Source organism: Anomaloglossus baeobatrachus, chromosome 5, assembly GCF_048569485.1.
Source record: "Anomaloglossus baeobatrachus isolate aAnoBae1 chromosome 5, aAnoBae1.hap1, whole genome shotgun sequence".
Taxonomy (NCBI): Eukaryota; Metazoa; Chordata; class Amphibia; order Anura; family Aromobatidae; genus Anomaloglossus; species Anomaloglossus baeobatrachus.
Window position 1 is genome coordinate 458108297 of NC_134357.1, and position 25463 is coordinate 458133759.

Here is a 25463-nt window from a genome sequence, read left to right on the forward strand (position 1 = left end):
AACTGAATGAAGGTAAGAAGACTGAAGATGATGACAAGACCAAAGATCTGAAAATTAAGGAGGAATGGACAGGGAGCTCCAGAGGCAGGACAGATGAAAAACTTGCCTGTGACGCCTGGAGAGACCTCAAAGAATCATAAATGGCATTAAAGTCAACCTGTCACGAGCAGTTCTGGGTGCATATTGCTAATCTCTGCCTAGCTGTCCCTGTATCTAGTAGCATAGATAAAGAGATCTTTAGAAAAAGTATTTTTAAAGATCTTTTATGATATGCTAATGAGCGAGGGGACTAGTCACAAGGGCATTAGTTCCTGCGCTCATTCCGCCCTCTTAGCATGGTAGCACGCTGACAGAGGCGTGCTAACATGCTGTTCAATGCCCATTGCCCAGAGTCATCAGCGGTGACACACGTATCTGCATCCATTATCACCGCCTGAGACGACAGGCTTAGGGTCAGTGCGCATGATCTGAAGTCCTGGAACTTCCCGGCTTCATATTGCACATGACCGGAAGTGCGGGGAATTCTGCTCATGCACTCACTATGACCCTATGGGGTACTTTGCACGTTGCGACATCGCTACTGCGATCTCGTCAGGGTCAAATCGAAAGTGACACACATCTGGCGCCGGTAACGACGTCACAACATGTAAAGCCTAGCAGCACCGATAAACAATCGCAAAAGCGTCGAAAATCGGTGATCTGTGTAGTGTCGGTTATTTCCATAATTTAGCTGCAGCGACAGGTACGATGTTGTTCCTCGTTCCTGCGGCAGCAAACATCGCTGTGTATGAAGCCGCAGGAGCGAGGAACATCTCCTTACCTGCGTCCCACCTGCAATGCGGAAGGAAGGAGGTGGGCAGGATGTTTATGTCCTGCTCATCTCCGCCCCTCCGCTTCTATTGGCCGCCTGCCGTGTGACGTCGCTGTGATGCTGCACGACCCGCCCCCTTAGGAAGGAGGTGGGTCGCCGGCCAGAGCGACGTCGCAGGGCAGGTAAGTGCGTGTGAAGCTGCTGTAGCGATAATGTTCGCTACGGCAGCTATCACAAGATATGGCATCTGCGACGGGGGCGGGGACTATCGCGCTCGGCATCGCTACAATCGGCTAGCGATGTTGCAGCGTGCAAAGTACCCCTAAGCCCAGCGTTCTGAAGCGGTGACATCGGACACAGGTACGCTTGTCAATGCCGATGATGCTGGGCAGTGGGCATTGAATAGCATGGTAGCACGTCCCTGTGGGCATGCTAACATGCTAAGAGGGTGGACTGAGCGCAGGAACTAACACCCTTATTAACTAGTCCCTGCGCTCATTAGCATATCATAAAAGATCTTTAGAAATACTCTTTCTAAAGATCTCTTTATCTATTCTACTAGATACAGGGACAGTTAGGCATAGATTAGCAATATGCACTCAGAACTGCTCGTGGTTCTGGGTCCATATTGCGCCTGACAGGTTCCCTTCAATGGCGCCTGGCCCCGATATGCGAGCTCCGGCCACGGGACCCTACGCGCACGCGCGTAGGATATTACGTTACTTCTAAATGTGTCTGTCTTCCGCGCACGCGTGGAGATGCCGCGGTAGGTATGTCCCCGCGCGTGCGCGGGATATCCGACACATCAACACTCACTCCTTTCACACGCTGGCGTGTGGGCTTTGTCTCCCGCTCATGCGCGGGACTGACGCTGCAACTGCGGCGTCGGACCGCGCATGCGCGGCTCATGACGTCCACACGTCGGCGTACGTCAGCGAGGCGTGTGACGTGTATGGCCCGCACCCCATTGGAAGCTCTGACTTCCAGGTTATGCATAAATACCCAGCACTCAGCACACATGGCGTCTGGCGCCTTACACGTGGCTGATATATATCTGCACCTTCCATTAAGGTATGTTACGGATAGCTCTGGACTTCACCCTTATTGACTTGGTCCTCTTTCTTGTATTTAATTCCTTCCTACCATTTGCTGTTAACCCTTTCCTCTACTCCCCACAGAGCCTTTGGCCCGCTCCCACTTATACCTTATACGCAGATGACATTAGGTCAGGTATGTCATGTCTACCACCCTATGTGCCCCCTAGTCTATTTGACACGTATGACCACACATTTTTTTCCCCTTTCTCTACACACCATAGCCTCTGTCCCATCTACAACGGACACATATGTGTACTACAGTCTTGCCACACCACTAAGGCAGCCTCACCTGCATCTAAACATCATTACTGTATAAGGTAGGATGGAGTCTCCTATATTGGTCTGTAAGAAAAAAAATACGTAAAAATACCATAATTTATACCACAGTTCCACATATTGACATATGTTTTTTTCAGTTCATTATACATACACATACCCTTGGATCTTGGACGGAGACAGCATAACCTGTCCGGGTCCACTTGTCATAGGAGGTTGGTTGTGTTTCACCCTGCCTTTTCAAATTCCTGAAGAACCATTTTGAAGCCCATTCCCTAGTCTGTAGGTAATATAAATCTTATCTTGATTATCTTGAATCTCTGTGATATCCCGGTATACATCCCCTTTTTTTATAATTTTGTAGATCACAGCACTAACCATCCACCCACATAAGTCAGACAGATCTGGATGTGGTCCCGGAACCCCCCCCTTTTTTTACATTGACTTCACCCATGAGGTATGCTCTCCCTGATGGAAAACATATTATGTGAAAGCTTTCACGTATCTTGTATCATTAATACTTATATGTTCTCCCACATCCTTTTCACATTAAAAATTTTTAGAACTACTTTGCTTTATGACCCCTGAGGGAGTGATACACCTAGCACATCTGTAAGGTACGCACTTTCTTGGAATTTATATATATTCAGGTCTTGACCCAAAAACACCTATAGTGAATGGATGTATTGTTTCCTTTTTCTAACTTCCCAGAGCGGCGAAGGTTTTTCCTTCACTACAGTGCCCACTTAATCTGATGTCTTGACCTTACCACTGGTCCTATTTAGGTATACCCTAGATATAACCTCGTGTATTATTTCTTCTTTTCTTTCCATCATTATTTGTAACACTAACATTTCATGTTTCACCCTTTTAGTACCTTTACGGATACCATTAGTCGGTTTACCCACCGTGTTTTGGTGCTCGTTTAAGAAATCTAGCTCTAGCTTTCATAGGTATGTCTTGACCTTCAGTTCTCTGATTTGGTACAAACATGTTGTATTGATCCCTATCTGGGAGGATTGTTTCAGTTGTATGTACTTTTTTGAGTTCATGGGTGATTTTCATGTACTTTCTCTATGGAATGCTCATAATTTATATACTGTTTTCATGATGAAATCCCCCCTCCCTTCCCCCTTTTTTTCCCCTCGTGTGTAATACATATTGTGAGTGAGTAACATTTGTGTATTATTGTGACCTTGTATTTTTTCTTTTTTTTTTCTTTTCTGTTATTGTACATTAGTCCCTGAAGAAAACCCTAATTGGGTTGAAACGTCGGACAATCTAACGTTTATAATAAAGACATTTTTTTGAGCATCATATTGGACTCTTCTTCGCATTTCTCTACAGTGTGCCGGAGTATATGTATTATATTGACTGTTTTTTCTCCAGAGCACCTACAATTACGATAGGTTGAGCCAGGTTTTAACCTCTATATACTACTTTTTTTGACCTGAGCTCCCATCCACCCAAATTTGACATCCTTTTGCCCCTAAAGCATTTTCTCCATGTCTTTTTCTACTTTTTCCTATGGAGCTACTGAAGTTACTGACATTTTGTCGAAAGTTATGATTCCAGATTCTTTTTTGTCTACACCCACAGAGGAAATTCGTACCCGCGATTACGAAAAAGAGCTTAGAAAACGGACTGCATTTGAATTACATTGTGCCACATTGGCACAATATCATAAAGTACAGCGTATACCTAGGGGTCTGAGGGTATCATTACGACCTACCCTTTTTTCTGAAAATACCGATTATTGCTCTAAATTTGAGAGTATATTAAATAAATGTTCGATGGACATTATTGTTTTGACCATAGAGTTTTTACAAAAGGAGATAGAGGAACTTGGACCCAAGATCCGCTCCATTGAGGACCAACTCACTAACTGTTTGCCTAGCACTGAATGGGACAAAATCCATAAGAAGACTCAAGAGACGATTTTGGATTTTAAGAAGACGTTACAAGAAAGGAAGCGCCAGAAGTTTGTCCGTGATCAGGAGGACTACTCCAGGGACCGAGTCTATAGGTGGCGGTCATTTGACAATTTCTCGAGACGTCCAACGGGACCCTCTGGCCCTTCACGCTATTCTGCCTCCTCGGGTTCGGACAGTGATTCTTTCTTCTCCCGACCGCCCCATTTTTTAGAACAAAGACAATCCATAAGAGGGCGACCAGGCGGGGAAGAGGAAAGGCGTACACACCACATCGGGTACAGACTCGTTCTCAGGTATGAGGAACTTGGTGTTTAATATTTCTTCGTATAACCTTTCCTTTGCAGAAACACAGGTACTACAGAAAGGCCTTACATTTTGCCCTACACCACCGTTTGATTCGTTCCTACTAGACCAGGAACTTAGACGTTTCTACCGAACCCTACGTCTGAAAGTTCATTTTTCTAACCCTGACATTTCCACGGTTATGCCTGGTTCGGATGACATCCCTGGTACCTTCGCACTACACAACCTCAATCTAAGACATCCCAGTAGGTTCAATCCACCTAAGAATTACCACCCTGTAGAGACCTATATTGCACTAGTCTCTAAGGACATTGAGATGACACTCAAATCCATTGAGAGGGGTGATTATAAAGTGAGGAGTAATGTCACACCGGAGGAACATAGGGCCATTCGTACACTCAGGGACAATACCCAGATTATCATCAAACCAGCTGATAAGGGTGGAGCGATAGTGGTTCTTGACAAGACCTATTATATCTCGGAAATTCAGGGACAATTGCAGGACAGGCATACATATCTACCCATCCCTACGGATCCTACTAGAGACATACAAGCTAAGATTAAGGATTTAGTTGATTACCATCTATCACAGGGAAGTATAGATAATAAATTGGGCGAATTTCTCATCAAAACAGATCCTGTTATACCAGTGTTTTACACTCTGCCCAAAATCCATAAGAATTTTCAGTCACCACCTGGCCGCCCGATTGTAGCGTCTACTGATTCCGTATTGTCCCCTCTAGCTATCACCGTGGATAGGATTCTAACACCGTTGATCCCTACCATATCATCCTATCTCAGAGATACCTCCGATTTTTTGGGTCATTTGCGTTCACTCACAAATATCCCATCTAATTGTCTACTGGTTACACTAGATGTCAACAGTTTGTACACGAGCATAACACACGCTGATGGGATACAGGCAGTGGACTGGTTCCTTGAATTACAAAACACTTTTACCACTGCGCAACATTCCTTTTGTATGGACCTCATCCATACAATATTGGGAAACAATTTTTTCATGTTTGAAGATACATTTTATTTACAATGCAGGGGCACAGCGATGGGGTCTAATATGGCACCACCGTATGCTAATATTTACATGGCACACTTTGAGGCCCTTCACGTATACGAGAACTCACTATGGAAGGAACATTCAGTGATATGGAAAAGATTCATTGATGACATTTTCATGATTTGGCATGGTGATTCCTCCACCCTGGATGAGTTCTTCCATCAGCTTAACACCTATAGACCAGGTCTCAATTTCACTATACATCAGGATCCCCATACCATCAGCTTTCTTGATACCCAGATATATCTTTCTCCTGCGGGCCACATCGAGACGGACCTCTTTGTAAAGGCCACTGACCGAAACAGTTTGCTTCATTTCACTAGCTGCCATCCAGCTCATACCAAGAAAGCTCTTCCCATATCGCAACACAAGCGAGTGGAGAGAATCGTTTCAGATCCGGAAAAACGCGAATTGAGGTTACAGGAAATGGGTTCAAAATTCATATCCAGAGGTTATCCCGCTCACATAGCAAATAACCGCACATCGCGATTGGATACTACCCGGTCTAAACAGCCTCGAGTAGCGTGTGTGAATACATACCATCCATTTTCACCGTTAATCAAAGGTATTGTTGCGCATCATTGGCCATTACTTCAAACTGCCTATCCCTCTGTTTCCGAGTTCTCTCAACTCCCGCTGTTTTGCCACAAGCGTCCTAAGAATCTTAGAGACAATCTAGTACGGGCCGATATAGGGTCTACCACCGGCACACCACGACAAACTTTTTTAGGGACTCCTAAAGTTGGCAACTTTCCCTGTTTACACTGTTTGCAATGCAATAATTTAACCCGGGGAGACACATTCACTCATCCACACACCGGTAAGGTGTTTCACATTCGGGACTATCTAACATGTGATTCTTCTTTTGTGATATATCTCATAAAGTGCCCATGCGGTCTCGGATATGTTGGAGAGACAACCCAACATGTCCGAGACCGCATAAATAAACATAAATCCACCATCCGTTGTCAACAAACCCTATTGCCTATTCCACATCATTTTATTACATTCAAACACACAATAGCACAACTTAAATATCAGATTTTAGAACACATACCCCCTATAAGGAGGGGTGGCAATAGAATAAGGGTCCTGAAACAACGTGAGGCATACTGGATCCACACTTTAAGAACTCTGGAACCACATGGGTTGAATCGAGAATATGATGTGATCAGTTAGAAGTGTTTCCTGATGACATATAACATAATGAATTGATTGATGGTAATTTCCTTTAATCTTTATTCACAGGAGCATGAGTAGGGTGAATATCTTGCATTTCTAACTCTAATTTTCTTTTTCCTTAGGTCACCCACAATCTCTGAATGCACCTTCCTCACATGCGCCACTCGTGAAATACGTTCAGCACCTACACTCGGTTTGTATGGTTCCTTCTCACTGCGCGTGCACGGGATCTCCTGTCCCCTGCGCGCTCTCGGTGCACGGCATCAATTATGGCGCCTGGCCCCGATATGCGCGCTCCGGCCACGGGACCCTACGCGCACGCGCGTAGGATATTACGTTACTTCTAAATGTGTCTGTCTTCCGCGCACGCGTGGAGATGCCGCGGTAGGTATGTCCCCGCGCGTGCGCGGGATATCCGACACATCAACACTCACTCCTTTCACACGCTGGCGTGTGGGCTTTGTCTCCCGCGCATGCGCGGGACTGACGCTGCAACTGCGGCGTCGGACCGCGCATGCGCGGCTCATGACGTCCACACGTCGGCGTACGTCAGCGAGGCGTGTGACGTGTATGGCCCGCACCCCATTGGAAGCTCCGACTTCCTGGTTATGCATAAATACCCAGCACTCAGCACACATGGTGTCTGGCGCCTTACACGTGGCTGATATATATCTGCACCTTCCATTAAGGTATGTTACGGATAGCTCTGGACTTCACCCTTATTGACTTGGTCCTCTTTCTTGTATTTAATTCCTTCCTACCATTTGCTGTTAACCCTTTCCTCTACTCCCCACAGAGCCTTTGGCCCGCTCCCACTTATACCTTATACGCAGATGACATTAGGTCAGGTATGTCATGTCTACCACCCTATGTGCCCCCTAGTCTATTTGACACGTATGACCACACATTTTTTTCCCCTTTCTCTACACACCATAGCCTCTGTCCCATCTACAACGGACACATATGTGTACTACAGTCTTGCCACACCACTAAGGCAGCCTCACCTGCATCTAAACATCATTACTGTATAAGGTAGGATGGAGTCTCCTATATTGGTCTGTAAGAAAAAAATACGTAAAAATACCATAATTTATAACACAGTTCCACATATTGACATATGTTTTTTTCAGTTCATTATACATACACATACCCTTGGATCTTGGACGGAGACAGCATAACCTGTCCGGGTCTACTTGTCATAGGAGGTTGGTTGTGTTTCACCCTGTCTTTTCAAATTCCTGAAGAACCATTTTGAAGCCCATTCCCTAGTCTGTAGGTAATATAAATCTTATCTTGATTATCTTGAATCTCTGTGATATCCCGGTATACATCCCCTTTTTTTATAATTTTGTAGATCACAGCACTAACCATCCACCCACATAAGTCAGACAGATCTGGATGTGGTCCCGGAACCCCCCCCTTTTTTTACATTGACTTCACCCATGAGGTATGCTCTCCCTGATGGAAAACATATTATGTGAAAGCTTTCACGTATCTTGTATCATTAATACTTATATGTTCTCCCACATCCTTTTCACATTAAAAATTTTTAGAACTACTTTGCTTTATGACCCCTGAGGGAGTGATACACCTAGCACATCTGTAAGGTACGCACTTTCTTGGAATTTATATATATTCAGGTCTTGACCCAAAAACACCTATAGTGAATGGATGTATTGTTTCCTTTTTCTAACTTCCCAGAGCGGCGAAGGTTTTTCCTTCACTACAGTGCCCACTTAATCTGATGTCTTGACCTTACCACTGGTCCTATTTAGGTATACCCTAGATATAACCTCGTGTATTATTTCTTCTTTTCTTTCCATCATTATTTGTAACACTAACATTTCATGTTTCACCCTTTTAGTACCTTTACGGATACCATTAGTCGGTTTACCCACCGTGTTTTGGTGCTCGTTTAAGAAATCTAGCTCTAGCTTTCATAGGTATGTCTTGACCTTCAGTTCTCTGATTTGGTACAAACATGTTGTATTGATCCCTATCTGGGAGGATTGTTTCAGTTGTATGTACTTTTTTGAGTTCATGGGTGATTTTCATGTACTTTCTCTATGGAATGCTCATAATTTATATACTGTTTTCATGATGAAATCCCCCCTCCCTTCCCCCTTTTTTTCCCCTCGTGTGTAATACATATTGTGAGTGAGTAACATTTGTGTATTATTGTGACCTTGTATTTTTTCTTTTCTGTTATTGTACATTAGTCCCTGAAGAAAACCCTAATTGGGTTGAAACGTCGGACAATCTAACGTTTATAATAAAGACATTTTTTTGAGCATCATATTGGACTCTTCTTCGCATTTCTCTACAGTGTGCCGGAGTATATGTATTATATAGGTTCCCTTCAAAGGCTTATTTGATTCGGACCAAATTTCGGGAGATTTGCTCAACTCTTTGACGTTTTAATAATGCTGAATGATTTGAATATATCTGAATAATTGATAAAGTCTTAACAAGATCTATCAACAGCAATCTACTCACTTGCCACTTGCTAGATATTTCTAGATACGCCTGTACTACACTGTTGTCCTGCTGTGTTATACATTACATGTGTTAATGAACATTGCTGTGTGGAGTTTAATAATAAATAAAGCCCCCATAAAGTCTATCACCAGACTTCAATCTAGTTGCTGGTTGTTTCTACCATAGTATTTCATATTTTGTATAATTAGCCTGTTATATGGTATGTTAATAACCCATGCTGTACTGTGTACATTGAAATGATAAATCACAGAAAATAACTGTATGTGGAAACTAACATACTACCAGTATGTCTCCCAAAAACACTTTTTCGGGAGAACTTAATATTCCCTCTTTGCTTGTTTTTCAGGATGAAGTCACAAAATTTAGATCAAGAGGATGTGGAGCATTAATTAAGCAACATTTTGTATTTTTGCCCTGACACATTAAAAAAAGTGGGCAAAGAATCACATTAGTGGTCAACTGTGAGATGACAAATTTACTACAACAACCATTCCAAAAACGTTGGGACGTTGTGTAAAATGTAAAGAAAGCAAGAATTCAGTGATTTGGAAATCTGTTATAGTCATGTGCTCACAACCGAATATAGTACACATATCAGATGCTGAACATTAGTCTTTTTCCAATTTCCATTTGAAAAAAACCCAAAACTCATTTAGAAATTGATGGCAGAAACATATCTCAAAAAAGTTGGGACATGGTTAACAAATGACATGAAAATAAAGTGGTACTACTAATGCGAGATATAACTGGAGGGTCAATTTTCAACTAAGTCACTTGACTGTGTATAAAAAGAGCATGTTAGAGAGGCAGAGTCTCTCAGAAGCAAAGATGGTTAGAGGTTCACCAGTCTTGTGAATTACTGCATCTAAAAATTGTGGAAGATGTTCCTCATCATAAAAGTGCAAACACACTGAATATCGCACCCTATACAGTAAATAATAAAATCACATGATTCAGAGATTCAGGAGAAATCCATGTACACAAGGGACAAGGTTGCTAGTCAATATTAGATGCTCATAAGCTATAGTCCCTCAGGTGACACTGCATTAAAAACAGGCAGGCTTCAGTCTTGTAAGTCATTGACATAGGAATACTTTCTGAAATTGCTGTTGGTGAGCACAGTTCACCGTCCCATCCACAAATGCAAGTAAAAACTCTATCATGCAAAGAAGAAGCCATATATCACCACATTCCAAAAACGTTGCCATCTTCTTTCGTCCAAAGCTCATTTAAAATTGACTGAGGCAAAACTGAAAACTGTTCTGTGGTGTGAGGAATCAAAATGTGAAATTGTTTATGGAAACCACGGATGACGTGTCCTGCAGAATCAAAAGGAGTAGGATCATCCAGCTTATCAACACACAGCTCCTACATCTTTGATGGTTTGGGGCTGCTTTAGTGTCTATATATCTGGAAGGTCACTATCAATGCTGACCATTATTTAGAGGTTTTAGAACAACATCTGCTCCATGCAGACAACTTCTATTTTAGAAAACACAAACAAAGGGATACAGCAGCACTCTGTAATCGCCAAGACATATGCAAGCATAGAATACATGAAATGTAAACTGCCTTAATGCTATATAAAATATACTTAGAAAACTGAAGGTTCTTTGCTCAAAAATTGGCCAATTCTTGTGTTCCCATCAACCATGGCAAGGTGACCTTTCTTTAATGGGACTTCATGGACATGAAAGAGTTATTGCTTATGCTAGTAGGTCCCTACAGTACACTGAACGAAATCCTCACAGCTACAGCTCCTTCCGTCTAAAACTTCTTGCCCTTGAGTGGCCTTGACTAAAAAGTTTGTAGGTTTTCTGCCAAGGACCAAAATCCAAATACAGATCTACAACAACCCACTGGCCCAATCTGGGAGCCATGGAACAACAATGGGTGGAACGCCTTGCAAAATTTATCTATATTTTCTGGTACCGAAAACACCAATGCTGATGGCTTGTTGAGAGTGACTTTAGAAACTCTGGTAGGAGACCTTGATGACCGTATAGAGGAAAATGAAACCCCAGACTTCCGAAAGCTTACACCCCAGCGGTAGTAGCACAGACAAATGGGGAGGCCTGCGCTTAACCCAAGTCATTGAGAAGAACTAATGAGTAATGGGTGCAAACACAGGATGAGGATGCCGGATTGCAGATAACTCAACAGAGGAAACCCAACAAAGAAGAAAGGGCTGCTCTTGATACCAAAATGAGGATCATCTTTCATCAGTGGGATAGGCTGGAAGTCTGAAGGATGTGTGTGCTGGATCAAGACAGAATGTGACCCCGGTGACTGAGGGATCATTTAACCAGACTGCGAGAGAAAAAGGAGAAGGCCCACATAGCTGAGCCGAAATGGTTTGCTCTGAAGCCTGCAGGCTGGGAGAGGTGGACAGGAATCCTCGTCATGAAGAAAGTACTCCCCGCAGAGTCCACCTTAAGATCTTGAGATTGAAGTCTAGTAGAAAGGCTCTTCTTCCCTACAGTGCCATGAGCGCTATATCGGGTCAGCCCCATGTTAGGGTTAGGATATGGTACAGTAGTCAGGGCGCTATAATAGCATGGCTCAAGTAGCAAAGGCCAGCCAGGGATTAGGAAAGAGTAGCGAATGCTGAATGTTTTCATTGCTTATAATGAACTTCAAGTGTAATAGTCGTAGTACAACCGGTTGGCCGCGTTGTAGCGGATCCTCCGAGTGTTTGTATTGCTACTATGAATATACCCACTGTTTACTGCATTTCCCAGCCCAATAATTTTCTGTTTGTCAATAAGGCTGGTCTTTTGTTTCTGTCTCCTCGTCTGCTGTACCATAATTTAATCCTGTTCGGTGGTGCACACCGGCACCACTACACACATATATTTGTAGACTTTTATTCCAGGAGAGGTATGACACTAGGATAGGTTTCCATCAAAGAAAGGTCACCTTGCCGCAGTTGATGAGCATACAAAAATTGGACAATTTTTGAGCAGAGAACCTTCATTTTTCTAAGTATATTCTAAAAACCATTAATGCAGTTTAAATTTCAGATTGTATGTTTGCACGTCTTGCTGCTTACAGGGTGCTACTGTATCCCTTTGTGTTTCGTATAGTTTTAGTAGTTAACACCTGTTCACACTTGCTATATTTGGAGATGCAGATTTTTAACTTCTGTTTCATGTAAGGTCTTGTATATTTTAGGAAGACAATTCTAAACCACATACTGAATCGAACATAACAGCATGGCTCCGCAGAAGAAGAGCTTGGTTGATGCTTGCCGAAATTCCACATGAATTTCAGGCATTTCACCAATAGAAAAAATTATGAAATGAAAAATCCAGCCAAGACCTTGGACTGAGGAGCAGTGAGAATCCCACATCAGACAAGAATGGGACAAGGATACCCTTCCAAAACTCCAGCAATTGTCTCCTCACTTTCCGGATATTTGCAAAATGTCGTAAAAGAAGAGAGGACACTACACAATGGTAGGCATGGCCCTGTCACAACTTTTCTGAGATGTGTTGATGGCATCAATTTCTAAATAGGTTATTTTAGAAAAAAAATGGAAAAAGAACTAACGTACACCTTCTGATCCGTGGTCTTTTATTCTATGAAGAAAATATGGCGATAAGACATTTTCAAATCTTCAAATCATTGTATTCTTGTTTTTCAGTGTCTTGTAAAAGTCTGGGCACCCCATTGTCAAAATTACTGTTATTGGGAACAATTAAGTAAGTTGAAGATGAAATGATCTCTAAAAGGCATAAAGTTAAAGATGACACATTTCCTTTGTATTTTAGACAAAAAAAGATATATATATTTTCACCTTTTACATTTGAAAAATTTGAAAAAGGAAATGAGTCAATGTAAAAGTTTGGGCACCCTGCATGGTAAGTACCTTGTAGCATCCCCTTTGGCAAGTATCTCTCATGGTCGTCTCCCTGTTTTTAGAGACTATTGACAGCTTTTGGATTGGAGCCTCTCAACTCCATTTTGGACTCTAAGTTTAAATGTGGTTTCTTTTCTCTTGGTGCACAATCAGTTAATGTCAGTCTTGCTGCTAGCATCTTTCCTGCAGTGCTTGTCAACTGTAGCTCCTCTGTTTCCACGCTTCTTTGAGTTTAAGTAGCTAGGTTTCCCAGCAATCTTTGCTGATTATACAAAGCCATTTGTATGCTAGCCGCCTTGGTGGAAGGAGCTGTTGAGGATTCATCCTGGGACGTATTTTCTCTATTTCGGTTGTTTTTCCACTGTTTGTCTCACCTACCCTCCTGTAGTATCAGTGCAGCGGTGGGTAAAGTGTACCTTACCTATATAGTAGGGATTTGTCATGGCTTCAGGTATTCCTGCTTGATGACAGGTGAGGAACCTTTATAGGGTCTGGGTAGGAGTGCAGGGTACAGCGCCAGGTGTCCATCTACCCTCTCACTAGTACCAGACCAGGGCCCACTATTGCTATTGTTTTCCTGGTGCTCCCCTTGTCTGTGGTGTTGATGAGGAGTGTTTTTGTTGTGCGTTAGACATCTGTTGGTCTAAACGTGCCTGCCACGTGTAAAAGCATGACAGTATCACAGTGTCTAAATGCTTTTTGTAGCCAGCCAAGAGTTTTCAATTCTTGTTTCAGGGTTTTTATCCATTATTCCTTGGAAAAGTCTTCCAGTTCTGTGAGATTCCTGACTTGTCTTGCATGCACTGCTCTTTTGAGGTCTAGCCACAAATTTTCAATGATGTACGGATCAGGGGACTATGAGAGCCATTGTAAAACCTCAGCTTGCACCTTTTGAGGTTGTCTTTTGTGGGTTTTGATGCATGTTTAGGATTATTATCCATTTGTAGAAGCCATCCTCTTTTCAACTTCAGCTCTTTTACAGATGGTGTTATATTTGCATCAAGAATTTGTTGAAATTTCATTTAATCCATTCTTTCCTCTACCTGTGAAATGTTTCCTAAGCCATTGGCTGCAACACAACCCAAAGCATGATTGATCCACCCCCATGCTTAATCGTTGGCGAGATATGCTTTTCCTGAAATTCTGTGCCCTTTTTTCTCCACACATACCTTTGATCATTGTGGCTAAAGAGTTGTATTTTAACCTCATCAGTCCACAGGACTTGTTTCAAAAATGCATCAGGCTTGTTTAAATGTTGTTTGCATACTTCTAAAGGTCCCTTTACACACTGAGACTTTCTAGCGATCCCACCAGCGATCCCAACCTGGTCGGGATCGCTACAAAGTCTCTGGTGAGTCACTGGTGAGCTGTCAAACAGGCATACTTGGCCTATGACGCAGCAGCGATACGGACCTGCAGAATGCCCTAGCTGGTCATTGGGCACCTGTCAAAACAGCTATTTGAAAGGGAAGTCGCTAACGAAGTCGTTGTAACGGTGTCAAACACACTGGTGCATGCTGCTCAGCAGGAAACAAAGGACCAAAAAATATTCCTAAAAGATTTGTAGCGATCAGCGACCTCACAGCGTGGGCCAGGTCGCTGATGCGTTTCACACACTGCAATGTCACTGGGGAGGTCGCTATTACGTCACAAAACCGGTGACGTTACAGCGATGTCATTAGCGATGTTGCAGTGTGTAAAGGGGCCTTAACAGTGAATTTTATGGTGCAGACGCAGGCGAGGTTTTCTTCTGATGACTCTTCCATGAAGGTCATATTTCTGCAGGTGTCTCTGAACAGTAGAACACTGTATCACAACTCCAGAGTCTGCTAAATCTTCCTGAAAGTCTTTTGTAGTCAACCGGGGGTTCTAATTTGCCTCTCTAGCAATCCTAGGAGCAGCTCTCACAGAAATTTTACTTTGTGTTCCAGATCTTATCTTGACCTCCATTGTTCCTGCTAACTGCCATATCTTTATTACATTTTGAACTGGTGAAAAGGCAAATTGGAAATGCTTTACTATCTTCTTATATTCACCTGCTTTGTGGGCCTTCATCAGTTTCAATTTCAGAGTGCTAGGCAGTTGCTTAGATAAACCCGTGGTTGCTGTTTTGTAGCACAAGGTTAGAGAAGGCTGGGTTTTTCTAAAGCTGTGAAATTTGCATCACCTTGCCTTTCCTAATGATAGTGAACATAACCTTAACATCCTAATTTAGGTCAGAAACCTTGGACAAAGTTGTCTGAGAACACAAACCTCCAAGGGTGCTGAATCTTTTGCATCAGCCCATTTTCTTTTTTCTAATTTTTTAAATGAAAAAGATGGATATATGTAAATTTTTGCCTAACATACAAATGTAATATGTCATGTTTAACTTTATGCCTTTTAGAGATTGTTTCATCTTCAACTTGCGTAATTGTTCACAATAACAGTAAATTTGACCAGGGGTGCCAAAACTTTTACATGACACTGCATTTACATTTGGAGTTATGTTATGTGGATTTTGATTTTTAGTTTTCTGGCAGCTCATAATAAACACTGCAGCTACTGAGGAACTTCAGTTAAAACCAAAGTGGAGCTCCATAGGAGCTGGTCAGTGATGACCATGAACCTAGAATCTTCTAGAACTTTCTCCACAACTTCCAACCTTAAATTCCAAAGATAAATGTTGAACTTTGCACAGAACTTCTGGAAACATTGTGTATACTTAGCAGCCTCTCTTGCATTGTTATCTTTTGCACATTCTACGTCTTAATTGCTCCTCACACGATTTGGATGGAGCGTGATTGATTTTATTCAGACAATTCTGATGACTTTCCGGAGCTATTTTAGCTTTCACCTCATTTGTGGCCTAGGAAGCAACCTGATAAAAAAAATAAAAGAGATCCACAAATAATAACCATCTCCTCCCTCAAACAGTCTTTGTTCTTTCTTTACTGCAAAAACACAAATAATTATAGAGTTACCTGGACGTTGAGGTCGACTCAAGAAAGGAAAAGTTAGTGGAACCTAACAGGGAAGCTTGACTAGAGAGATCAAGATAAGTTTACCTGCATAATGTATCTCTTCCAGCCCGGACTGTCTACATGATCATCACTGTTCTAATCACCAACATCCCGGAACTGCTATCTGACCTGCATTAACGTTTATGACGAGCCCTTTGACCCAAAATATATGTGAAATTCATGATGAAGCGCATTTAGTGGAAAAAGTTTAAGCCTCATGTAAGGGGTGGATGGTCCCCTTACAAAGAGGAGTAGTTTTCCCCCCTGAAGATACCCCATGCTGGGGTATATAAAGTTGTAATGTTAATGTTAATAATAAATTGTGTTTATACTGTTTTAGTGGGTTTCCCCTAGTGGCCGGGTGGGACGGCTGTCCCCATAGAAACAGTGCAGGAGAAAGGAGGAGCCAGCTGGGGAACGCAAGTGCAGCCGTCCGTGGGAACCGTCTTTCCAGCCGTGTGTTTTACCGAGAACTGTGTCAACGTCTCAGGCTGAGTGAGTACCACAGTGCCGCAAGGCACAGCGCTGCCCCCCGCGTCCCTGCACCCACCAAGCCCTGCATCTACCCACCTCAACACTGGGCCCCGGGATCACCAACCCCTACCCACGGAGGGGGCAACACAACAACATGCTGCTTCACACCATCACTCCCGGGATCCCCACACCGAGCAGCGGTGGTACTAACAGATCACCACAACCTCGGGTGGCGTCACGGACAATAGACTATATCCCAAAACCCAATCCCCTTTCACTCACGGGCGAGGAGCACCGCTCGAGAACCCCCGGGATCCGGCCCACCGCTCGAGCCACCACTGAGCAGCAGCAGCCGGACCCGAGCAGAGGGGTGAGCGCAGTGCTGACACCCTCCTCCCCGCCCGCGACACTTCTGCCTGCAAAGAGCGGGAGTGCTGTGAGAGACTCCGGGCAGAAGATCAACAAAGACCGGGAGTGCCTGCTATGGCCTCCGGGCAATTCTACTGCAAAGACCTGGAGCTCCCTTGGAAGGTCTCCGGGCGCCGGACTTGTGCGCCCCTTGAGTGTGCCTTTATGTGAACATTTTAAGGTTTTTATAAAAGTGACTTTGCTGCTAAGTTTGTGTTTTGCAGGCGCGGGCCTTGCCGGGAGGCTAAGGCAAAAAGAGGGGAGGAATGTAAGGGGTGGACGGTCCCCTTACAAAGAGGAGTAGTTTTCCCCCTGAAGATACCCCATGCTGGGGTAGATAAAGTTGTAATGTTAATGTTAATAATAAATTGTGTTTATACTGTTTTAGTGGGTTTCCCCTAGTGGCCGGGTGGGACGGCTGTCCCCATAGAAACAGTGCAGGAGAAAGGAGGAGCCGGCAGCAGAAGGGGGAGGGAGAGAAAGTGTTGTGGAGAAAAAGTTTGAGTTTGGAGGCAGTCGAGTCCGGGACAGGAGAGAAGGAGCAGTGGGGGCAGGGTGTGGGAGCTAGCTGAACAGCGTACGAAGAACAGAGAAAGAGAAAGTGTCCTCTATGGTGAAACAGGTTTGAGTGGGTCAGGTCTGCTGTAGCCGGAGTGGGAGCCCAGGTGAAGTAGAGTAGCCGGGCACATCCCCACGAGAGGAGACGACAAGAAGAGGTGTTCCCCCATCAGGAGTTGTGAAACGACGCTATCAGCTTACTGCCACTGTTTGTGAAGATGTGTGCAATAAACGTGCCTTCTGATTCAACTGATCTTCGTCTGCAAAGTCTTTATACATGTGACAGCGTTTTCTGTACCACCACACTCTGCCCCACCAAGCAGTCTCCTGTCCCAAAAGTGACGGCGGAGACGGGGGTAAGCCTGATAGAAAAAGGGGCCACGACTACAACCCCCGAGGCACCCCTGGCACTCCGTTACACCTCATTCTACAGTATGTAGTTGAAATTACAATAATCATTAAAAGGTTAAAAAAAAATCTAGTTTCTCCTATGCAGCTAGTAATGGTGTGTGTAACCTGCAGATTTTTGGTATTTCTCTTGCTTTCTTCTTCTCCACTTGCTGAATGAGTGAGCTCCTGGCCCTTGGTGTGATATCTTTCACTCTCCTTCTCTTCTTTTGTTTGATTGTGATGCTGCAGCTGCATCCCCCTCCTCCCCTTCCCCATGTCATCTATGAATTGCTTTACATCAGATGAATTTTGTTTTTGACTAAGGTGGGCTTTGCACACTACGACATCGCAGGTGCGATGTCGGTGGGGTCAAATTGAAAATTACGTACTTCCGGCATCGCATGCGACATCGTAGTGTGTAAAGGCTCGATGATACGATTAACGAGCGCAAAAGTGTCGTAATCGTATCATCGGTGCAGCGTCGGCGTAATCCATGATTACGCTGACGCGACGGTCCGATGTTGTTCCTCACTCCTGCGGCAGCACACATCGCTGTGTGTGAAGCCGCAGGAGCGAGGAACATCTCCTACCGGCGTCACTGCGGCTTCCGTAGGATATGCGGAAGGAAGGAGGTGGGCGGCATGTTTACATCCCGCTCATCTCCGCCCCTCCGCTCCTATTGGCCGCCTGCCGTGTGACGTCGCAGTGACGCTGCACGACCCGCCCCCTTAAGGAGGCGGGTCGCCGGCCAGAGCGACGGTCGCAGGACAGGTGAGTCCATGTGAAGCTGCCGTAGCGATAATGTTCGCTACGGCAGTTATCACAAGGATATCGCAGCTGCGACGGGGGCGGGGACATCGCGCTCGGCATCGCAGCATCGGCCTGCGATGTCGCAGCGTGCAAAGTTCCCCTAAGGGAGTATGTGAACATTTACAGAGAGGCTGAAGGCAGGGGAAGGGGAACTATAGCTGGAATATAAGGAAGAAACCAATTTATGGACTACAGTTCATGGAAGTAAAGGAACTTTTCCGATTTTAAGACTATAAGGCCCCAATTAATGCGCACTATGAAGCCAGGTGTACACGTCCTGGCTTCAAACTGAAGTAGTGCGCATGACTAAAAAACTCCGTGATCATGCGCACTGAGCCGAAATCCAGTGTCAGGCAGTGATGGTGGCGGAGAGGTGAGTGAGATCAACCTCTGATGCTGCGCATTCATTAGCATGTTAATATACCCACAGGGACATGCTAACATGCTAATGTAGCCAACTAGCCAGGGGATCTAACGCCCAGGAGACTAGTCCCCTCGCTCATTAGCATATGATAAAAGATCTTTAGAATTACTTTTTCTAAAGATCCCTTTATATATGCTAGTGTATACAGGGACGGTTAGGCAGGAATTAGCAATATGCACCCAGAACTGCTCGTGGGTCTGGGTGCATATTGGACCTGACAGGTTCCCTTTAAGACTGGCATACAAAAGATTAATCTTAATTAATTGGGCCCTAGGACTTCAGAGAAAAGTCATGGGGCATATTTATCAAACCTACAGTAAAGGAAGCAGGGCCGCCCATGCTCAACAGTTAAAGCTTAAGCTTCTGAGAACCAGGCCTTGTGTAGAATTTTGCAATAATGTATGCCTCCTGTATGTAGTAGCAGTTAAACTGTCAGGCTGCCACTCTCCCCCCAACATCAACACTATCACACCAAAAAGGGAAAAAGTGTCAAGATTTTTGCTCAAATATGTTTTTTTCTTTAAATCATGTTTTTTTTTTACTGTGAAAATTAGGTGTAAAGTTTTTGATCAACTTCCTCTACAGTGTCTTGATGGTGCCATCTCTGGTTTCAGCACCAAGGGCTCTTACCTCAGCCGTGTTCCCTAGCTATCCTCATGACATTCAGTCCCTGAATGTAAAGAAGCCCTCCCATTAAGTTTTTTTTCAATTAAATCTGTGTATATATGAATGTAGCATGGTGTGAGTGTAATAATATACTTACAAGCCACCACTTTCTTCAGTATTCAGAGTCGTTCTGTGTCGCGGGCGGAGGGGACGCGCTCGCCACGCTCGGGTCCGGGGCTTCTGCTGCTGCTGCTCGGTGGCTCGAGCAGTGGGCCGGACCCGGGGACTCGAGCAGCGCTCCTCACCCGTGAGTGAAAAGGGATGGTTTGTTTGGGGAGAGAGTTCGTGACGCCACCCATGGGACGTGGTGATGATGGCACCACCGCTGCTGGTGACAGGGAACCCGGGAGAGATGGTAGGGAGCAGCGAGGATGTTGTCCCCTCCGTGGGCCCGGTGGTGTAACGGGGAGGCTGGATGGCTGGGGTGAAGGGTTGCAGGGACAGAGCGGCGCGGTGCCGGACGGCACTGGTGTACTCACTCAGACAATCAATGACAGAGTCTCTGGTAAACCAAAACGGCCAGATGGACGGGTCCCGCAGCCGGCTGCAGTTTTGTTGTGCTCTCTCCGGACGGCTGATGGTGGCTATCTTTCCCTGCACCTTTTAGAATGTTCTGACTCCTGTGGTTGGCCACCGGTAGTCCACTCCCCAGCGTATAGGTGCCGTAGGAGCCCGTTTTGCCCGCAGGCGCTGGCCCTTGGATCTCTAGCCTATGGCGATGGCTGTATATCCTCACGGTGTGGACTGTTGCCTTCTGTCGGGTCTTGGTTGTTGGGAAACCCCTGGGGTTCCTGTCACACTCGGATTTGACTATTGTCGGCGGCTCCAAGCTTGGTCGGGGTCCGATGGCCCTGCCTGTGTGCTTAGCTTCACTCCGCTCCCCGGTTCGGTACCGGTGGGCCAACGCCCGACCCCGGTCCCTACGGCTCTGCAGAGTTCTACTAACTCCTGCAGACGGCCACCACCGTCTGCCAACCTTGCTGTCAGTGCCTGGGTTCCGACCCAGACACTTGCAGTTTGTTTTCCTTCTACTTTCACCTCCAAACTCTATCTACTGCTTTTCCCACCTCCAGGCCTGTGAACTCCTCGGTGGGTGGGGCCAACCACCTGGCTCCGCCCCACCTGGTGTGGACATCAGACCCTGGAGGGAGGCAACAAGAGTTTTTGGTTGACTGTTGTAACTGTCTAGGGTGGGGGTGTGTATGTTGGTATGTATGTGACTACCTGGCTAGTCCAGGGCGTCACACTCCCCCTTGGTAAAACGCAGACCGTCCGCGGGCTGCCCGTCCATCACTGGTTTTATTTTTGTTTCTGCAAAAGATACATTAACATGTAAACATTAAACATAAGTATATTTTAGTTCTTCCCTTACGGGAGGCTCGGTACTTTAACGTTGCAAACGGTAAACATTTTTATTAAAACGGACGGGTTCATGGTCATCCGCTCCCCCACCCAAGCAACCTAGCCCTTGATGCTGCCCCTAAGAAATGGGCAGCACCCCTCTTCCCCAGTCCTGGTCCAGGTTACCCGAGCGGGAACGGGTACGGTGTCTCGCTACGGCTGTCACTTCAGGGGACCCCACGTCCAGGGGGACCCCTGACCCCCGGAGGATGGCCACCGGTCCTGGTGGTGGCCGTGCCCCAGCCTCCTCTGCTGCGGGCCCTTCCTCCAATCTGCCTCTCCGGAGGCGGTACGGAATGGAAAACGGCCCACTATTTATTTTATTTACAAACCCACAAGTTCGTGGGTGGCCTGCTAGTTCTCGGCCATGTTCATGAGCAGTTTACCATGTGGGCGGTAAAACACATAGAGTCCCTCCGGGGACAACTTGCCGGCAACGGCCGGGATAATCAACTGTTTGTTGATCAGGTGAGGCTTCAGATTGATTTACGTTCATTCAATGGAAAAACAAAGTGCTGGGGGACCTAACGGGGACAACTTTCTCCTTTTCGGATGGTTACTCCAGCTCCCCCTCCGATGCAGACCCGACCCCCGCCTCAAACATCTCCAATACACAGCAGGCGTGGTGGGAGAGAGCCATCCGATATCCGTTCCCACCGCTCCGCGGGACATACATGGCTACCGGGGCGCTACCATCGAGAAGGCTTTCATCTTCTTCCTCTGAGCTGGAGACCGGTTCTGTGTCAGGCCCGGAATTACTATCATCCGTTTCCGCGCCAGGCGGGTTGCCGCCAGCTGCCGCAGTCTCCGGGCCTGCCACTCCTTCAGCCACCTCAGCCTCCGGGTCTTCCTGCATCGGCGCTTCAGGTTCTGCTGTCGCCGCAGGGGGCCGCAAGCCAGACGGACTAGCAGCGGCGGGGCACGCGGGCATTGGAGGAGGCGGCAGTATGGGGGCCAGGGGTAGACCGGGTCCCTCAGCCGTAGCGGCCGGTCCCTCAGGGACATAGGGGCGTGGGTCACTCACCAGCTCCTCCATCATGGCCTCCATCCTGTACGCCCTGGCGACTGCCTGCAGCTAACTCCTCCACCTCCGCGGTCCACTGCTCCATCAGGAGGCGAATCTGGTTCCGGTGGCGGTGACAGATCTCCACGCCGCTGTTCTGGGAGCCGGCTCCAAGCCCTCAGGTTGTGCAGACGGGATGGAAATGCTGCTCGCGGGTTCCAGGAACAATATTGGTACGGAGTCCTGGCGTCCCCGCTTCTTTATACTCTCGGCTACAAGAGGCAGGCCTTCAACCGTCACCCCTTGGTTCTTTCTAGCACTTCCTCTTTGAGGGCAGGGCTTCATTTTTTGCACCTTCCCTGCTCGGGGAAGACGCTCGAGCGGGAAATCTTCGCGCCAAAGATGGCGGCGCTTCAAAATTTTAGGCCGGACGCCGCCGGCGGGGACTGCCAGGCGCACTTCTACCGGTAGGTAGATCAGTTCTATCCTGTTCGTGACGCCAAGTTGTCGTGGGTGGAGGGGACGCGCTCGCCACGCTCGGGTCCGGGGCTTCTGCTGCTGCTGCTCGGTGGCTCGAGCGGTGGGCTGGACCTGGGGACTCGAGCAGCGCTCCTCACCCGTGAGTGAAAAGGGATGGTATGTTTGGGGAGAGAGTTCGTGACGCCACCCACGAGACCTGGTGATGATGGCACCACCACTGCTGGTGACGGGGATCCCGGGAGAGATGGTAGGGAGCAGCGAGGATGTTGTCCCCTCCGTGGGTAGGGGGGTTGGTGATCCCGGGGCCCGGTGGTGTAACGGGGAGGCTGGATGGCTGGGGTGCAGGGTTGCAGGGACAGCGCGGCGCGGTGCCAGACGGCACTGGTGTACTCACTCAGACAATCAATGACAGAGTCTCTGGTAAACCAAAATGGCCGGATGGACGGGTCCCGAAGCCGGCTGCAGTGTTGTTGTGCTCTCCCCGGACGGCTGATGGTGGCTGTCTTTCCCTGCACCTTTTAGAATGTTCTGACTCCTGTGGTTGCCCACCGGTAGTCCGCTCCCTGGTGTATAGGTGCCGTAGGAGCCCGTTTTGCCCGCAGGCGCTGGCCCTTGGATCTCTAGCCTGTGGCGGTGGCTGTATATCCTCACGGTGTGGACTGTTGCCTTCTGTTGGGTCTTGGTTGTTGGGAAACCCCTGGGGTTCCTGTCACACTCGGATTTGACTATTGTTGGCGGCTCCAAACTTGGTCGGGGTCCGATGGCCCTGCCTGTGTGCTTAGCTTCACTCCGCTCCCCGGTTCGGTACCAGCGGGCCAACGCCCGACCCCAGTCCCTATGGCTCTGCAGAGTTCCACTAACTCCTGCAGACGGCCACCACCGTCTGCCAACCTTGCTGTCAGTGCCCAGGCTCCGACCCAGACACTTGCAGTTTGTGTCCTTCTACTTTCACCTCCAAACTCTATCTACTGCTTTTCCTGCCTCCAGGCCTGTGAACTCCTCGGTGGGTGGGGCCACCCGCCTGGCTCCGCCCCACCTGGTGTGGACATCAGACCCTGGAGGGAGGCAACAAGGGTTTTCGGTTGACTGTTGTAACTGTCTGGGGTGGGGGGTGTGTATGTTGGTATGTATGTGACTACCTGGCTAGTCCAGGGCGTCACATTCTGCTCCTATCCTGAGTGTCGTCACCACTCTTTTGATTTTCTGAGTCATACTGTACGCTGCGTGACCCAGAAGTGGCTTTTGCATTGTAAGTCTGTGGAGCGTCAGAACAAGGCTCCATAGGTTACAATGTAATAGAGATTTCCGGTTCACACACACAGCATAGCGTGATCTGGAGGGTCTGAAGGATGGGGTGCAGGAGTAAGCCGTGCCTACTGCATTAAAATTAATAAATAAGGCACATCTTATCACTGGTGTGTTTATGAAAACACTTTGATGAACTGTGACAAAGTATATTATTATTATCTGCAAGATACTTTGTATTACAATAATTAAATCATCACTGTCATTTCAATAAACTTTGCATAAATCATACAAGCGAATATAAAAAACTTTGTAATCTCTTATCAGATAATTCTTTTTCCAATTATGAACAACTTCTTCCTTTATTGTCTCCTAAAGTTAAAGTCACCATCTATTCCAAAAACAAAAAAGCTCAAATCCATCCAGAATATAACAAGGCGATCAGACAGCTTACTGAGGGATCAAATGTAGGATGGTACGGACACTGGGCAGTGGGTGCTCCGCACTTCAACAACAGAAAGAGTCAGAGTGTGTGTAGGTCTTGGGGTATTATCTTTGAGTTGGTGTCCATCACCCCACAGCCAGTACTCATCGTAGACACAGTAGACAAACATATGACACCGGAGTTCTCTTGCCAAACCATACTTGAACAGTTTATCTTCCTTTTCACCATTATGACAGAAATGGCCTCATTCCTACGATTCTGCTGATGTTTTCTCTGGGGTACTCTCTCTCGGTCTATCCCCGCTATCTTGGAACTAGTCTGCAAGAACTCTAACCACTGTCCGCCTCTGGGCCCTGACAGCTGTCTAGATGGAAGACTTCCCTGGGCCCGATGGGGTGAGTCGTAGGTTCTAGACCTTTAAGAGGTTACCCTCAGGGTTCCCTGACCAGTCCTTATTTCATGCCACCTCCTTAGTACTCAAACTCTTCTGCAGAACTAACTCCCCACAAGGTCATCTGTCACTCATCCTCCTATCTTACCTAACATCTAATTGTACGCTGCTCTTACCTGATTGGTAGGTGGCACAGGCCGCTTCCTAGCCTTGGCTCTGCTACATCAGCGACACGTGCTTCACTAGCAGCAGTAGTAACTTTACCACATACATTAGCAGCATACTTGGTATCTAAAACAGATTACATTTACAACACAGATAATTAGCATAAAACAATACGGGGGGGGGGGGAATTGACCACCTCCTACACACATTACAGCAGGCTATTGAGGTCTATGTAGGAAGGGGAGGAAAATAAGAGTGAAAGAGAGGAAGATAAACAAATAAGGGTCACAGTTGACAAGTTGTAGCACTCCGACCCCAGACACCAGTGAAATGGGTTCCTGTGTGTGTATATATTTATATATACTGTATATATGTGTGTGTATATTGTTAAAAGATTCAGATATTCTCCATTCAGGCTGCACCCCCAGATGGTGCACGAGTCCTCAATGAAGGCCGTCCATTATATAAATTAAATAAATGAAAAAAAAAAATAAGGTAGGGTCCCCCGTATATAGATACCCAGCACAGATAAAGCAGATGGCTACAGGCTGCAGCCCTCAGC

The 25463-nt window shown here is 46.3% G+C and overlaps 2 long non-coding RNA genes across 2 annotated transcripts; both read left to right on the plus strand.

Annotated features, from left to right (window-relative positions):
• Nucleotides 1–2372: 2372 nt before the first annotated feature.
• On the plus strand, nt 2373–6871 carry LOC142310323 (uncharacterized). Its single transcript, XR_012754130.1, has 5 exons — nt 2373–2641; nt 2748–2969; nt 3059–3137; nt 3425–4411; nt 6801–6871. It is a non-coding gene; the product is annotated as an uncharacterized LOC142310323 (long non-coding RNA).
• A 1395-nt stretch (nt 6872–8266) lies between these two features.
• Nucleotides 8267–9014, plus strand: LOC142310324 (uncharacterized). The gene is made up of 3 exons (XR_012754131.1): nt 8267–8453; nt 8543–8621; nt 8898–9014. It is a non-coding gene; the product is annotated as an uncharacterized LOC142310324 (long non-coding RNA).
• Nucleotides 9015–25463: the final 16449 nt, after the last annotated feature.